The sequence below is a fragment of the Carassius carassius genome, chromosome 8 (genome assembly GCF_963082965.1).
Source record: "Carassius carassius chromosome 8, fCarCar2.1, whole genome shotgun sequence".
In the NCBI taxonomy this organism is placed as follows: domain Eukaryota; kingdom Metazoa; phylum Chordata; class Actinopteri; order Cypriniformes; family Cyprinidae; genus Carassius; species Carassius carassius.
This window is the reverse complement of record NC_081762.1, coordinates 32536986-32550757: the sequence shown is the minus strand read 5'-3', so window position 1 is coordinate 32550757 and position 13772 is coordinate 32536986. Positions and strand designations below refer to the sequence as shown.

The 13772-nt window shown below is 42.2% G+C and overlaps 2 non-coding genes across 2 annotated transcripts; both read right to left on the bottom strand.

Moving 5' to 3' along the window:
• Positions 1-9661: 9661 nt before the first annotated feature.
• trnai-aau (transfer RNA isoleucine (anticodon AAU)) lies at positions 9662-9735 on the bottom strand. The gene has a single exon. It is a non-coding gene; the product is annotated as a tRNA-Ile (tRNA).
• A 96-nt stretch (positions 9736-9831) lies between these two features.
• On the bottom strand, positions 9832-9903 carry trnap-ugg (transfer RNA proline (anticodon UGG)). Its single transcript has one exon. It is a non-coding gene; the product is annotated as a tRNA-Pro (tRNA).
• Between the last annotated feature and the right edge of the window lie 3869 nt (positions 9904-13772).

Genomic DNA, 13772 nt, shown 5'->3' with positions numbered 1-13772 from the left:
TGCCTTGCTTACCACTGAATGAGTGTCCTCTGGTTCAGCTCAAACAGCTGGATCATTGTTTCATCCATCAGCCTTCGACTGTTAAGCACCAGGTCTCGGATGTGGTGGTAATCTGAAAGGATTTTAGACCACCTGGGGGTGCAAACTCCAGCCTTCTTGGTCGGTGACTTGTGTAAAGCACACAGCTTCATACAAATGGCCTCAACCAAGCGGCTGGTGCTGGGCCACTGTGCTGGACCCCCAGGATGTCCAATCAGACACCGTTTCACACTCTCCACACCCGGTGTGACTCCGGACCGCTTCGGTGCCTTAAAGCGCCCATGTGTCAGCTGAGGCTGATGTCGAGGCTGATAGTTGACCCGCTGTTTATCAACATCAGGGAGAGCTGTCCACAGCTGGATGGCCTCTGTCACCTGCAGGTCGGTGAGGTAAGGAGCCTCACGAAGACCCAACAGGAAACCAGCCAGATCCTGGACCTTGTCCCACCCAGCGATGCCATCAGGTCCAATGACTGCTCCCTAGTAAATGCAGATTAGTGTTAATATACACTTCCAGTCAAAAGCCTTTGAACAGAAATATTTTTTTACATATTTTAAAGAATTCTGCTCAACAAGCCTGCATTTATTTTATTCAAATACAACAAAAGCCATTATATTGTGAAATAATTTTACTATTTAAAATAAAAATGCTTTCTATTTGAATATAGTTTAAAGTGTAAGTTATTTCTGTGATGCACAGCTGTATTTTCAGCATAATTCCTGAGTCTTCAGTGTCACATGATCTTCAGAAATCATTCAGATATCCTGATTTGTTGTTCTAGAAACCTTTTTTTATTGATATTATTATCATCAATATTTAGAACAGTTGTGTACATTTTGTTCAAGATTCTTTGATGAATAGAAGGATCCAAGATAAGAGTTTATCTGTAATAAAAAGCTTTTTTAACATTATACACTATACCATCCAAAAGTGTGGAGTCAGAACATTTAAATCATTATATATTTAGTATTAAATTATAGAAATTAATACTTTTATTTAGCAAGGACGCATTAAATAGATGAAAAAGACATTTATAATGTTACAATATATACTGAACTTTCTATTCATCAAAGAAACCTAAACAAAAAATCTCTAGAAGCTATTTTTAACCTAATAATAATAATATAGCATCCGGCACCTGGTTTTTTTAGCAGCAAACTGGAATGATTTCTGAAGAATCGTGTGCCCTGAGTAATGATGTTAAATTCAGCATTGAAATCACAAGACTAAATTACTTTTTTAAATATATTCAAATGGATAACAGTTATTTTAAATAGTAAAAATATTTCAAAATATTACTGCTTTTGTTGTATTTTGAATCAAATAAATGCAGGCTTAAAAAAAAACACCTTGCTTGTAGTGTATTTGGAATAAAACGAGACTGAAACAAAATAAAGCCCTTAGAGTGTCTTACCTGAGCCTCGCCGGAGACACTGCTTCCAGTGTCAGATTGCTGTGACAGCACTGAAGAGGCAGGGGTGAGATACTGTCCCTCTCCTCCAGATGATGTGGACGGCTCAGCCAGTGATGCTGGGGACTGAGGCAGAGGCAAAGATGAGGGGCTGTTTCTGAGATCACGGCAGGGGTCATCCTCATACAGCACTGGAACTGTGATGTCCTCCATGCTCTCTTCCTCAAACCCCTCACCTAGCAGGTCCTGATCATCAACCTCCTCCACCAGCCAGTCTTCCTCCTCTGGGTTCTGGAGCACTGGAGTCAGTGTTTTGCCAGTCTGGCTGTAAAGGTACTCGATTCCCAGCAATTCACCTACAATAATAAAATAATAAAAAAAGAAAAAAAAGTGCTCTTAATAATTTATCAAGTACATTGGAGGCTAAATAGATAACTTAATAGAATATTGCAAAAGAACAAATTAAATTTCTTACCTGTATATGCTCCAGGAGGGCGATAGCGCTCATCCCAGGGCTTCCCAAAGACTGTTCGGCTAAGCCGGTCCACAGCCTCTCTCATGGCACTGCCATATGTCCGAATGGAGGACGCCCGTTTTATGGCATCTTCCATTCGGTCATCATTTCAACGCATCAAGCCCTCAAGGAGATAGGCCTGAAAATGCGCATCGCTGGCACTGGTTCCTAAAAGTTAAATAATATTAAAAAATATATAAAAAAGGGTTTTATATGTCACATATGTACAATATATGTACTACACATAAGGTGCTCTGAAGTAACTTGTATACTACATTTAATAGAGTTGTGTAACTAAATTAAAAATGATTGTCACTTATTCCTGTATTACTAGTGACTTGTTAGTCAAGACAGCTTTGTCAATGCTAATGACATTAAAAAGTAATTGTAATATAGAGTGTGACATTTATTAATGCGGCATTACTTTAAAGTGATGGAAGCAGTTACAGTGCTTATATTTTCTACAGAAAAATAATAATCCATATGCATGTAATACCTGGAATAAAACGGTTCAGGTGGAGGTGGAACGACTCCAAGGAGGTAGAGCCACGAGCACACCTGTAGCAGCACAGCTCCACGCTGCCTTTCTTCAGTGTCCATGTCTTCATGTACAGCGGAAAGTTCTCTGGGTCTTGTATACACTGGACGTGCTTGCGCTGTTCCTTCCATATCTGCTGGATCCGTTCGTGGTCCAGCAGAGGAACTTCCAGGGTGTCCTTCCCATCCGCACTGTCAAACTGATCAATCAGTGACCCAATCAATCTGGCGGTCTCCTCCACCCCCCTGGTCCTCCTCCGGCAGTGCAGTGCCAACTCCCTCCGGGTAATGCGAGCACTGACCGCCTTTTTTTGAGATGTGGCCAGTCTTCTTTGCCGCCAGGTCACTCTCTTTTGCAGAGCGAAGAGCAGCCACATCCTCTGGATCCCACTGAAAGATGCACGTGGACAGACGTGCCATGAAGATGCCGTATAGTGGATGAGCCTCTGTCGTGACACCTGCAGCAAATCGCCGCATGAAGTGCCAGATGTCGAGGCGCACTACAAGCTCATCCCACTCCGAAAACATGATCTTCACCCGCGATTGGCCATACTGACTGCAGCAGTCCCTGTCCACGTACATCACTTTTGGGGCTGCCTCTCCTGCCTCTCGGTAGCGTTTCATCAGACCAGCTGCCATGGAGTCCAGTCCATGTTCCTCGGCAGCTGTCAGCACAGAGACAAGGACCTGGCCGTGTTCATTTCCGACATTTGTGCACCAGGCAGCTGTTCCTGAAGCAGCACCGGCAAGTTTCTTTGTAACCTATTGGGAAAAATAAAAGATGTGCTCTTTATGTATGCACATCACACACACATCAATGTCTGGCAAATTTCTGGATATAAACAGGGCTTTGATACCTTTTTTGTCGAATCCATCTTGAGAACACAGCCAAAGACAGATGTTAATTTGGCCTTGACCTCGTGCAGTCGCCCCAGGACATCCCTGGCATACACGGCTAACAGCCACTTAGGTTTAGGCAGGGCAGGTAAAAGTGGAGGATCAGCAAACACAGGAGGCTGCACAAGGGAGGACCTTGTGAATGGTTCGCAGGCAGTCAAGTACTGCAAGACACGCTGTGTCCATGCCTCACTGTGCTGTTCCATCAGCTTCCTGTAAAGCTGAGTCACACTGTTGCCCAGTGTCCTCTCCCTTATTATCCTCAGCACCCGGTTGTCACATGAGTATCTAAGGAAGCAACAGTATAATCATGCAAATGCTTTAGTTGGTAAAAAATAACCCATATAAAAGCACCTAATAATGAATGATTGTCATTATGAATTACCTGTATGTCAGCAAAGCTGGAAACTGACTGCGGTGGCCCATATCCAGCTGTCCTAGGATGTCCTCAGACCAGGCAGGATATTTATTTTTGCAGCGTTTGCACTCCAGATACTCAGTGGCAAGGTCATACCACCCGTCGATGTCCAAGACCTTACGCACGGTACGGTAAATTCCTGCCGCTGTTAGTCTGTGCTTACCACAGTCTGGGCGAACACAGACAAGAGGAAATAACCACATCTTCAGCGGCATCCATAAGAAAAGGGGCCGACAGAAGAAGAGGTCAGGTGAGGCAGGGGGCTGAGTGTTTATTAAAGGGGGCTGAGGAGGATACCACCAAAGTTTCAGCTGGGACACTAAATCTGACTTGCCGGTTCGTGGGTCGGCCTTAAATAGTGTGTTCCGGATCCACTCATGCTGGAAAGGTGGAAGTTGATCTTTCCAGTGACTTGGAAGCTAAGCTGGTGGCTGGTGATTTTGTTTACTTAAATGGGGTGTCATCTCATTTATCATCAGTAAAATATGGAGTGCCACAAGGATCCGTCCTAGGTCCCCTTCTATTTTCAATATACATGTTGCCCCTTGGTAATATTATTAGAAAATACGGAATAAGCTTCCACTGTTATGCTGATGATACTCAGCTATATATTTCAACGAGACCAGATGAAACTTCCCAATTATCTAAGCTAACAGAGTGTGTTAAAAATGTAAAAGATTGGATGACAAATAATTTTCTCCAATTAAATTCGGATAAGACAGAGATATTAATTATTGGACCAAAAAACACCACACAGAATCTTGTAGATTACAATCTGCAACTAGACGGATGTACTGTTACTTCCTCTACAGTCAGAAATCTGGGTGTTATATTAGACAGCAATTTGTCTTTTGAAAATCATATTTCCAATGTTACAAAAACTGCATTCTTCCATCTTAGAAACATTGCCAAGCTACGAAACATGTTATCTGTTTCTGATGCAGAAAAGCTAGTTCATGCATTCATGACCTCTAGACTGGACTATTGTAATGCACTTCTAGGTGGTTGTCCTGCTTCGTCAATAAACAAGCTACAGCTAGTCCAAAATGCAGCAGCTAGAGTCCTTACCAGGTCAAGAAAATATGATCATATTACCCCAATTTTACAGTCTCTGCACTGGCTACCTATTAAGTTCCGTATCTGTTACAAATTATCATTACTTACCTATAAGGCCCTAAATGGTTTAGCTACTGCGTACCTAACTAGCCTTCTACCACTTCTACCACGCTACAACCCATCACGCACCCTAAGGTCACAAAACGCTGGACTTTTGGTAGTTCCTAGGATAGCAAAGTCCACTAAAGGAGGTAGAGCTTTTTCACATTTGGCTCCCAAACTCTGGAATAGCCTTCCTGATAATGTTCGGGGTTCAGACACACTCTCTCTGTTTAAATCTAGATTAAAAACGCATCTCTTTCGCCAAGCATTCGAATAATGTATCTCTTAAATTGTGAGTGTAGTTGCATCTGCATTTTTATTCTTTAGCTTGGGTTAAACTAATTTTACTTTGTTGGATCAGCAGCTATGCTAATGATGTCTCTATTTTGTTTCTATGTTTTGCCACGGGATTTACATCCCGTGGTAACTAGGATTTACACAAGCTCCAGTCTGGATCCAGAACACCTGAGAAGAGATGATGCTGACCCTCAGAGGACCCCAGATGATCCTAACCTTGAATCAACAAACAGAACTAACAATTATTGCTACATGTGTGACTGCATCATATAATTACTATTAATTAATAATATTGATAGTTCATCATCTAGCTGACTACGTCTTGTATTATTATTATTATTTTTATTTTTCTAAAATCCTGTCAAACGTGCACAAACTACTAGCTACTACTAAATATTGTAGAAACATAATTTTCTGTAAAGTTGCTTTGTAACGATTTGTATTGTAAAAAGCGCTATACAAATAAACTTGAATTGAAGTGAAGGAGCTGGTGCCTTGGCAGTTTCCACTGATGGAGATGGACCAGCACAGTCCTCTGAGTAAATAGTAAAAAAAAAAAACAATAAGGATGACTGTTGCATTTGATAGTAATATGCCATAAATGCAGCGCACAAACAGCCTGCAAAGCACAATTTTTGGACAAGTATTCATAATTATGTTATATTTAGGAACGAGAGTGAAGAAAGTGGTACTAGTGTTAAGGAAGCAAAGAACACAGCATACACTATATTAATTTAAGGAGAATGGAATCAGTGCAGCTCACTGAGAATGAGGATTAGATGTAATGGAGGAAGGAAAATGTGGTGTGATGAATTAAGTGTAAAGCAACGAAGCCCACGGACATGAAGCATACACACAGATAGAGTAAGGAAAAACTGTTCCTCTAATCATTAGAACAATGAATCTCCACCATCCTGTCTGCTCAGGGAGAGCTGAAGAGTGTGTGAGAAGAGCAAGCGGTGTGAAAAAGTTATCTGGTGATTATCTAACAATGGGTAAGTTCGGAAACGCAAATAAATACACTGACACCTTGAAAAATCCTTACGGTTTTGAAGAAGTGCACTCAAAGAAAGCATCCCGCTTGAGGCATGATATGATATAATTCTGTATTGTAAACAAAACATATTTTAAAATGTTGATTATTTTCCCCCAAGAAATAACGCTTCTCAGTGTGTTTTCACAAAACATTCTTGTAATATGTGCATTTGTGTCATATGCCACACCTGTATTTAGCTGTGCTTCACATTGTGATGCAGCAAATACCAGCTCCTCATCGTCATCTTCAGCAGTGGGAACGGACTTGCCTGGAGCACAAATGTTAAAACTATCATTGTGAACAGTACACAGAGACAAACATATGTAAGATGGTGCTTACTTACCAGTAGCGAAAAGCTGCATGGGGGGCAAATGTTTGGCTGGGGGTTCTGCTGCTGGAGAAGGTAAAGTGGACTGCAATAATGGATCTGGAAACGGCAAGTTGACAAGTTTGCCATAATGATAAATTAATATATGTAGAAATGCTGTAGGTAAAATTCTATATTCACACTCCTACTCACAGGGTTTAACTGGTGATGTGAGTTTTTTCGCCAGCTGTGAAGGCGACAAATTTTTGCCACGTGCCAACAGTGCTTTCACAGTTGCGGTCTTCTGTACACCAGTTTGGATAGCTGCAGGTGGAGGTGCAGTGGTTGCAGAAGCACTGGAGGTTGCAGCGTGAGGTGCAGGCTGACGTATGCTGGTGCCCACAGCAGAAGCCCGTCTTTTCAGGACATATGTCTTGAAAATGGCCATGTTGGTTTTGGGCCTGGCATCTGCCTTAACGAGGTACCTGATGAGTGCTTGAGCCTCCTTGCTCTGGTCCTCATAAACATCTTTCATGGACCGGCCCTGGAAGTCACCAAACTCCACCATCAAGCAGCCCTGGTCTCCAGTTGCCCAGGTTTCTGCCTGCATTTCCTGCTTCCTCTGATACTTCTCCACTTCTTCTGCCATCTCTCTAATTTGAGAAGAGTACTGTAGGAACAGTTGTTTATTTTCTGACAGGGGTGTTGTCTGCGCCGTCTCATTGGAAATGCTGAGCACCAAATACACGGCATACCCCAGAGAGTTTTCCAGGAGCCATCTAAATCTCTGGCCCTGGTACTTCCCAAACTGAAGATTGCAGTGAGCCAGTACTAAAAACTGGTCACTGGGGTCTCCACCGTTTGTGCTGACAAAAGTACTGGCCTCTGACAGCATCTCCTCCTTAGGTTTGGCCCTTCCAGACTCCACATTTTCAAGGCGCCTCGCCTCCGCCAAAGGTGCCATGAGGAGTCGGCTTGATGTTGCCGATTGCCGTTGAAAAGAGGTATATGCATACATTTTCTGAAATGAAAATCAGAAAAAGACTACTACCTTTTGCAATCTAAAAGACACCTGTATGTTAAGTGTGTAACAATAATTTAACGAGCTACGCATAAACTATTCCCTCATACTTTGGCCCATATGGATACATTTGGCCTTTTTTGTTTGTTTTTAGTTAAGACTCTCAATGTTTTTTTATAAAAAAAAGTCATTATTATTACATTATTTTAGAAAATATCAATTATTTCTTGGTAAATGCAGTTTTCCATATCTCCACAACAATTTGGTAACGATTTTTACAATTAAAATGTGTGTGTGTTATTATGTGTTAATACCAAATATAAATGTAAATAGTTTAATCATTATTTTCATTCATAGGGCCCAGAAACCATGATTTCTTAGACAATAAACACATCATTGTTGACAGTAGCATAGCTTAATTAGCTGACGGTCGATAAATATAACTTATCTGATCATTTATCATGTGAAAAGTTACAGGTTCACAGGTACTGAAGAAAGCATGAACTGTACACGCTAGCTAGCTATACTGACACGATTCATTTTCCAAAAATACACACTGTATATGAACAAATAATGACCAGTTTTCAATGAATAAAGTAATAGCCTTACCTTTAACAAAGATGACAACAACGGCGATTGGTCAAAAGGAGGCCACAGGAGAGAAACACGATTGATCAAAAGTAAGCCACGGAAGAGAAACGCGATTGTTCAAAAGTAAGCCACAGGCGAAACGCGATTGGTCAAAAGTAAGCCACAGGCGGAACGCGATTGGTCAAAAGTAAACCACAGGGGAAACGCGATTGGCTCATGTGGGCTTACTTTGGGCTTACTTTGGCTCAGTCGGTGGGAAGCAGTAGGCGCGAGAGGTAGCGTGATCGATGCCCGCATTCTCCAAGTTGGCTCCTGCCCTTTTACTCACACATCCCTAGATCAGTGGTTTTCAATCCTGTCCTGGAAGCATCCCTGCCCTGCACATTTCGCATTTCCCCTCATCTAACACACCTGTTTCAAATAATCAGCTCATTAGTAGAGACTGCAAGACCTGATTTGGGTGTGTCTAATAAGGGAGACATACAAAATGTTCAGGGCAGGGGTGCCTCCAGGTAAGGTTTGAAAACCATTGCCCTAAAGAGACCGACTGAGCGTTGACGCAATGCTGCCACACTCCCACGTTAGCTTTTTTTGGGCTCACAGCTGCCAAAAAGTATTTCAGACATGGTCCTGTGCAAATTGGTTGCAAAACAGTGCCATTTTACGCACAGTTCCCTAAAGCAGTGGTTTTCAAACCTGTCCTGGAGGCACCCCTGCCCTTCACATTTTGAATGTTTCCCTCATCTAACACACCTGTTTCAAATCATCAGCTCATTAGTAGAGACCGCGAGACCTTATTTGGGTGTGTCTAATAAGGGAGACAATAAAAATGTGCAGGGCAGGGGTGCCACCAGGACAGGTTTGAGAACCACTGCCCTAAAGAGACAGACTGAGCATCGATGCAATGCAGCCACACTCTCTACGTTAGTTAATTTTTTTGGACTAAAAGGTGCCGAAAAGTATTTCAGACATTGTCCTGCGCAAACTGGTGGCAAAATAGGTCCCACCGAGATTTGAACTCAGATGACTGGATTCAGAGTCCAGAGTGCTAACAATTACACCATGGAACCTTAACTGGAGCAGCTGTTGCTCACAGGGCCAATACACCATGGAACCGAAACTGCTTGGTTGGAGGCCAACTTGGAAACAGATAGCTCTCTGGCTGTGGGGAAGCAGTTATACAGAGAGGTTGGAACCCAGTGATTTTTGGTCAATGGCCCGCCTCAAAAAAAGGAAAAGTGTGGGAGATGTTGCTGAAACCCGGGATCGAACCAGGGACCTTTAGATCTTCAGTCTAACGCTCTCCCTACTGACCTATTTCGGCTACAACAAACCTCTGCTTAGCTTAGCAAGCAGGGATTTCAGTGAGATCACCCTACTCGTTGTCAGAGCTGAAGAGCAGAGCAGACATGAGCCCCCAGACAATAAAAACAGCTGGCCAGTACGGGGATCGAACCCGCAACCTTGGCGTTATTAGCACCACGCTCTAACCAGCTGAGCTAACCGGCCTGGCTTAGCCATCAGTGTCTGCCTGATTGAAAAAAACCTGCCATAATGTTTGTGAATGCAATGAGACAATAAGGCTTCACGTTTCAACCTGAACAAGGGCTCGTCCAGGATTTGAACCCAGGACCTCTCGCACCCAAAGCGAGAATCATACCCCTAGACCAACGAGCCTTCTTGCCCAAAGCCAAGAAAAAGGAGCAATACCAGCATCAACAAAAAAAGGAACATGAACTAACGTGGAAGCAATCAAAGTCCTCGAGACAGTGTGAAAGGCTAACGAATGCAAGTTGGCCTCTTAATTGAACTAAAAATGGGGCTGTATCTAACATGTAGAGGGATGTTAGGGAGGACAGCTGAAACGGTCAGATGTCACTTAGACCAGCGGGTCTCAATTCCAGTCCTCGCGCCCCCTGCTCTTCACATTTTGTAAGTTTCTCGTATAGCTTCAGACATTTGTTGCATTCCATTCATAGTGAGTAATACAGTGGTGTATCGAGGTATACAGAGGTAAATGATGTCACACTTCTCCATGTGTGAAGAAGTTGCGCAGCACAAATCCGTGAACCAATGTTCCAAAGTGAAGTATACTTTGACGGATTTCCCCTGCTCAGGGAGTGGGGAGCAATGAACACTGTGTAGGGACCATGTCAATCACTAGGAGCTCACTTTTAATGAGCTGATTATCCGAATCAGGTGTGCTAACAAAGAGAGACATGCAAAACATGCAGACCTGGGGGGAGCGAGGACTAGAATTGAGAACCGCTTCCTTAGACTTTAAGTCAGTGTGAGCAAAAGAGGTGAGAAGTTGTCTGCATGATCCGAGTGTTCCAAGGTAGCCTACATAATACAAGAATCCATACACATGCATACTGGCGTAACAAGACCGAGAAGGTCCTTAAACACAAATGCTTAATCTCTTTGTTAATTTGACAACATAATCTCGGCCAGTGCAAAGGAGCAAGCCCAGAGGAGGGACAGCCTCTTTGCATCAAACCCGTCATTCCCAGCTATGCTCGTCATTCTTGAAAGGCCAGGGGAATTAGCTCAAATGGTAGAGCGCTTGCTTAGCATGCGAGAGGTAGCGGGATCGATGCCTGCATTCTCCAAGTTGGCTCCTGCCCTTTTACTCACACATCCCTAGATCAGTGGTTTTCAATCCTGTCCTGCACAATTCGCATTGCCCCTCATCTAACACACCTGTTTCAAATCATCAGCTCATTAGTAGAGACTGCAAGACCTGATTTGGGTGTGTCTAATAAGGGAGACATACAAAATGTTCAGGGCAGGGGTAGTGATGGCAAAATCGAGGCCTCGTGAACCAATGAAACAGTTGAACCAAATGTGCCATATTGTTTCGATGCTTCGAATCAATCCGACACCCGTCTCAACGGTGACACCTAGTGGTCACTTGCAGGTGTTGATCTGAAACAACCTTGACGAGCCATTAAAAAAATGTGTTGTTTTTTTATTATTATAATGTTCTAATATGTGAAGCTTGTAACCTATAGGCTCCTCACTGTGCATAATGTTATTTTGGTCATGAAAAATGAATATTAATAAAAGAAATCAAGCCACAATGTCTCACTTTTTTAGAGATTTTTATTCAAAAATATTAATTTATCTGCTGTGGAAGGACTTAGCCTACTTTTTTTTTTACAGATAATTTCTCCAGCCTTTGAAAAAATCCTCTCACAAGGGACACTTGTTGCTGGCATACAAAGATATTTTTTTGCAAGGACATACAAATGAGGAAAGATTACTGCTCTCTCTTTCCAGTAAGTTAGTGGATCATGAGTTCTGGGCAAATACGCATCGTTGATGTATTTTTTCACTTCCACTGTGGCATCAGCTGTAGCATTGTGTATCATCTTGGTTTGATGGATGCGAGTATCAAAAAGTTCCCATAAACTGTCCTGTGTTTCTACTGGTGTTGATGTTGATGGTGATGGTGATGGTGATGATGATGATGATGATGGGTGTGATGTTGACATTTCTGGGTCTGAATAAAAATTAAAACAGCAATTAGTAACAAATCCTAAACTGACGGCATATATGAAGGATATATTATATTACATGATTCAGATTACATAACATAACACAGACTGAAACTGCTCACCAGGATTTGTGTTTGAACGCATCAGTGAAGCACACTCCAGTGTGATATGCTTTTCAGCTTCCAGGGCTTTGGCAGCATTTCCAAATGCCACATTTTTTAACCTTGGGTCCAGCAGTGTAGCCAGTGCCAAGGCTCTAAAACTCTCATAACCTCCACATCTGGAGTGCAGACCTTCTTGCAGATGTGAGCCTATGAGCCAAAACAGGAGAAACACATATTTATAATAATGACAATAATATGACAGTTATGGCCAATCACATGGGTAGTATGGTCATTGTGGCCTACCTAATTGAACAGTTGATTCCTGCGTTGCATTTCCTTTTTTCTGTGCAAGCTTGTGCTGCAACATCCTGTACAGTGGTATAAGCTTTGAAGCAGACACTCTCTTTTCCTCTGACATCTCTGTTGTTGCGAGTTTGAATGGTTGCAGTATTGACAATGATTGTTCAATAATGTCATAATCAATACTTGTCAGGGGAGCAGTATCATTGTTTAAGTTGGAAAGTGCAGCAGCCACTGGTTCACGTTGGTCATACAAGCGCTGTAGCATGTCAAATGTGCTGTTCCATCTCGTGTCAACCTCCTGTATCAGTTTCAGAGTTGGTCTTCCCATCAAGCTCTGCATCTCCACAAGCTTGTCCTTTGCTTTGCAGCTGCTTTTTTGCTGCCTTTTGTAGGTCCTCCATTGTCTTCTCCTTTGCTTTGTTGTACTTTTCGCTGACCATTATTTTAAGCACCTTCCGGGATGGGAGGACATAGCTTGGATCAAGCTTGTTCACAAATGCCCTGAATCCCTCATCGTCCACGATGGTGAAGGGCTGCAGATCCTTCACCACCATGTTTATAAGAGCCTCATCCAATTCCCTCTGTCTGACTTTTAAAAGAGAAGACAAAACATACTTTCAGACAAATACATTGGAAAAATACAGCTTCAATTAGTGCACATCTATTAAAAGTATAGCCTACTGGTTCATTATTTGGAAACCTTCCAGTGTTTATAATCAGTGCTTTATATAACTTATAAACTTTATAAACAGTGTCCCAAAAGGTTGTAATTATATTTCAATTATAATTATATCCCAAACAATGCATACCTTGCTTAGATGGCCCAGCAGTGTCAGTAGCAGGCCTAGGTACAGGGGGAATGCCATCCTCTGCACCCTGCAAAAAGGCAGGATGAGTGCTCCTCAAATGGCGCATCATGGATGATGTATTGTTGCAGTAGGCTAGCTGCCGATCACAATACACACATCTCACTTTATTTGGGGTTTCTAAATGGAAATGCTCCCACACCACAGATGTACGGCATCTCTTCTGGGGAGCTTCCATTTTATCTATCTATCCAAATCTATCTATCTATATATGAATCGATCTATGTATCTAGATATGTATCTATAAACTATGTATCTATATATGTATCTATAATCTATCTATATATGTATCTATCTATAATATATGTATTTATATATGTATCTATCTATTAATCTAGCTGTCTATATATATTTATATCTATGTATCTATTAATGTGTCACTATATGTATACTCTGTCTGTCTCTAGCCTCTCAGTCAATGTGTTGTGTAAATTTAAATGTAAGTCTAAATTGCCTATAACTAATCAAATCGCACTATGTCACTATATCACCAAAAATCCGCTATCTCAAAGTCAAACTCCTCTCACAAAAACCCACGAGGTCAAAATGCGTTTATTTCACTTTTATACAGATGTGCGATTGTGTGGTCTGTTCCCGACCGTTCCAATCAAACACTGATTCGGCGGACCACACCTGATGAAACAATTAGTGAAACACTTCGAGGCTTCGTTTGGTCATAGTCACGTGACATGGGTGTTTCGAATCACGCTTCGGATCAGTGTTTCGACACATCTGCGCTTCGGGATCTCGCAAAGCTTCGGAACGACTGTTTC